This window comes from Physeter macrocephalus, chromosome 11 (assembly GCF_002837175.3).
Source record: "Physeter macrocephalus isolate SW-GA chromosome 11, ASM283717v5, whole genome shotgun sequence".
NCBI lineage: Eukaryota > Metazoa > Chordata > Mammalia > Artiodactyla > Physeteridae > Physeter > Physeter macrocephalus.
Genome location: NC_041224.1, coordinates 173,866,814 through 173,871,285, shown reverse-complemented (window position 1 = coordinate 173,871,285; position 4,472 = coordinate 173,866,814).

The following is a 4,472-nucleotide window of genomic DNA, read 5'->3' as shown; positions in this document are numbered from 1 at the left end:
GAGAAGCCAGAAGTCAGTTTCCTAGCCTTTCTTGAAGCTAAGAATGTTGCCTAGACTCAGACCATCAGAGGCATCCACGCAAGGCTTTAATTTGGAAGCAAGCATAGGAAGCAGACCCCACGTGGAATCCTTTCCTGGTAAGGATGGCAAAGAACGAGGCCCGAGAGAGCATCCAGATCTCAGAGCCAGCAGAGCCTAAGGACTCGGCATCTGCGCTCTGTGTTCAGCATCTGCAGGGTCTGAACCCAGAGGCCATGAGATCTGGATGAGCTGCGAGCGGTACTGGGTGGCTATTTGGATACTGTTCGTGGGCCTCCGGCCTCCAGGCCCCAGTCTTTGGCTCTCTTGGAGATCCTGTGAGCTCCTAATAACCTCTATAAATTCCCCTTCTATTTAAACTAGATAGCGTGGGCTCTATTATCCTCAACTAGAAATCCTAATCGGCACAAATATCATCATCATCATCATCACCATTATCATCATCATCATGGCTGTGATTTATATCTTGGATTTAAAATGACTCGAGAAGAAAATAAACTGGTTTGTTTGTTTGTTTTACTTTATATGACATTGTAGACCTTGAGACAGCAAGCTATGCATGCATGGTAGGTGTTCATTAATGATTTGCTGGCTGCTGGCTAGTTGGGTAGAGAAATGGATGAAATTCCTATGATAAAACATGCTGCAAATCTGATCTTTCATTCTTGGTGGGTGTTGTTATTCAGATGGTTTCAGCTCCATCTAAGAGACGACTGCATTTGAAGGAGCTTAAACAATAAAGGACATTAATCATTTCACGTAACCAGGAATTAGAGTGGAGTCAGAAATAAGGTGGAATCCACATTGCTTAATTCAGAGGCTTAGTGACACCATCAGGGCCTCAGGTTCTTCCATCTTTCTTCTCTGTCATCTCTGTGTGGTAGCTTTTGTTCTCAAGCTATTCCCTCATGGTCACAAAATGGCTGCAGCACTTCCAGACATCACAGATAAACATCAACATCTGGTAATACAAAACACCTACTATGTTTACATGCTTGCTTTTGAGGCATCCCTTTTGCCTTTTGACAACTTTTGATTATACTGTGCCTAGGGTAATTTTCTTTGGGTTGATCTTTCTTGGGTTTTTCTGAACTTCAGGTATCTGAATGTCTATATCTCTCTGAAGAGTTGAGAAGTTTTCAGCTATTATTGCTTTAAGTAAGATTTCTGCCTCTTTCTTTCTTCTCCTTCTGGGTTTCCCCTAATGTGCATTAAATTAGTTCATTTGATGATGTCCAACAGGTCCTGCATGCTTTCTTCATTCTTTTTTCTTTTTGTTCCTGTTGAGAGTTTAGCTAAGCTACTTCATAGTATTGCTGTCTTGGCACCCATTTTGTTTGGCCAAGCAGCCTGCAGGGGCCTTAAACTGACACTAACCCCTCATGCAAGCACATAGATAACAGCCCGAAGAGTCACAAATAAATGTAAGTTCTGATATGATTTCCCCAAAGCCCTTGTGCTCAACAGTCTTCCTGACCTCCCAGGGCCTTCCTTTTGTGCACACCTTAGATAAGAACCCCATGGAGCTTACCAAAATCCTTCTCTTTTTGGTTTGAATTGATCAATCCTGATTAGGTTTGGGAACCACAAAGCACTCCACCCATGAACCCTAATAAAGGCTGTGTCCCAGGTCCTATTTCTCTCTCTCTGCCTATACCCTGCCGTGAATTCCCCATGTCGCCCCTCAAGGCATGCTGTGTACTTCCTTCAGAACCCGTGAGTAATAAGCTTCTCTGTTTCAATTTCTCTTGTGGTCTTTTGTTGGACTGCAGCTCACCATCTGGCACCCCGTGTTCCACTTAACAGATGTTAATTTAACAAAGTCATAATGGTTCCTGTAACTGGATAATTTCATGTGACCTGTCTACAAGTTCACTGATAACCTTCTTTTACATGTTCAGATCTGATGTTGAAGTTCTCTATTGAATTTTTCAGTTCTGACATTGTGTTCTTCAGCTCCTGTTTTTTTTGTTGGGTTCTTTTTGGTGGTTTCTATTTCTTTATTACATTTCTCATTTTGCTTATACATTGTTCCTGATTTCATTTAGTTTAGTCTATGTTCTCTTGCATTTCATTGAACTACTCTAAGATGATTATTTTGAATTCTTTGTCAGGCAGTTTGTAGATTTCCATTTCTTTGGGGTTGGTTACTAGAGTTTTATTAGTTTCTTTTCATGGTGTTACATTTGCCTGATTCTTTGTGATCCATGTGGCTTTTCATTAGTAATCATGCATTTAAAGAAGCAAACACCTCTTCCAATCCTTATAGACTGATTCTAGCTGGTAAACACCTCTCCTGTCAGGTACTCAGGCTGATGGTATGTTTTTGAGATTTCAGTTGAGTTGGGTTGGAGTCAGGTCACATAGCTGCTACTGGTTCTGCAGTGGGGTCTGCAGTTGGTGGGCCTGTTACCAGGGCATGATAGGCATGTATTCTGTCTGGTCCCTGGGTAAACGAGACTGCCTCCAGGACCTCAGTCAGTAGGACTGGTGGTGGGACAAGGGTCTACTCAACCTACCAACAGGTGGCAGGCTGTTACCAGGTTTGACATGGGTATGGCTCCCTCTGGGTGCCTGGGAGGGTTCCTGACAGATGACTGGAAAGGTTCCTGGGCAGTGAGAAATGGTCCTGGACTGTGGCCAAGAGGGGCTGAGCCAAGTTACAAGGCTACTTCAGAATCCGAGCTGGGACAGTGGTCTGGAGGTCTGTCTTTGGGGATACAGAAGGTTGTGTCGCCTAGAGGGGCTCTGGGCAGGCAGCAGTGTGCCCAGATCACAGCTGAGAGGGGCTAGAGCCAGGTTACAGGCTGTTTTAGAATCTGCAGTCAGACTGTGGTCTATAGACCTGCCTCAGGAGCATGGATGGGCATATCTCCTGCCCGGTCACTGGGCAGGCAGGGTTGGTGGCTAAGAGAAGCCAGAGCCAGGTCATGGGCTGCTTAAGGGTCCATAGCCAGGACTGAGGTCAGTAGGCTTGTTACATGGGACACAGGTGGGTGTGACTCCTGTTGAGTCCTGTGTTGAATGTTGGTGACAGGACCATGGCCATATGGGGCTGTAACTGAGTCCACAAGTGCGATGAGAGTTTCTGGGTCTGTAGCTGGGAGCACGGTCAGTGAGTCTGCCATCTGGGCAAGGGTCTGCCTTTGCAACATGGCCCTCCTTGGTCTTGGGCTCTACCGGGGTTTCACAACCTATCCCCTGGATCTCAAAGCTCCTACAAAGGCACGTTTGTCATGGATGGCTGCCAAATTATTGTTGCTGAAGGTGATCAGCCCCCTTGCTGATGTTACTCCTTGAGGTATCCCTTTGGGAAGTGAAGATACCATTGCCAGAAGATTCTGCTCCAGCATATTTCTCCTCATGTCTTAGTGGCCAATAAGTTGTGTCCTATATTTTTCTTAAACCACTCATGGAAGGGGAATAAGATTATCATGATAGTATGTATCAATCAGGAATCATGTCCTGGGCTAGAAAGGCCATACCTTCCCCCAAAGCCTGAACAAAATGGGATCTTTGTTGCACAGAAGAGAGGAATGGCTTTTGGGTAGTTGCAAAGGTTTGCTCATTGCTTCAGTGTGCCAGCCCTTGAGCTGGCCTCTTCCATATTCCTTAAATCACACCAGCCTCTCTGCAACATATAGGCAGGTATTACTATCCCCATTTCTTGAACTTGAAGCCCAGAAAGTTGAATAGTGGTTTGCTGATGGTCCCACAGGTGGTTCCTGGAAGAGCTGGGATTTGAAACTGATTTCAGGTTCAAAACCAGCACAGTCCTCTGAGGGAAAAGCACTCTACCTGCTGTTTTGCAGAGGTTTTGCAAAAGCAAGAAAAATTTCAGCATTGAAGTAGCTAGCTAATTGAAGGGGGAGGCAGAAAAATGTATTCCCTTGCTGGAGTTAACCTTGTATTTTATTTTATTTATTTATTTTTTAAAAACATCTTTATTGGAGTATAATTGCTTTACAGTGGTGTGTTAGTTTCTGCTTTACAACAAAGTGAATCAGTTATACATATACATATGTTCCCATATCTCTTCCCTCTTGCGTCTCCCTCTCTCCCACCCTCCCTATCCCACCCCCCTAGGTGGTCACAAATCACCCAGCTGATCTCCCTGTGCTATGCGGCTCCTTCCCACTAGCTATCCACCCCACGTTTGGTAGTGTATATATGTCCATGCCACTCTCTCACCCTGTCACAGCTTACCCTTCCCCCTCCCCATATCCTCAAGTCCATGCTCTAGTACCTCTGTGTCTTTATTCCCGTCCTACCCCTAGGTTCCTCATGACATTTTTTTTTCTTAGATTCCATATATATGTGTTAGCATACGGTATTTGTTTCTCTCCTTCTGACTCACTTCACTCTGTATGACAGACTGCAGGTCCATCCACCTCACCACAAATAACTCAATTTCGTTTCTTTTTATAGCTGAG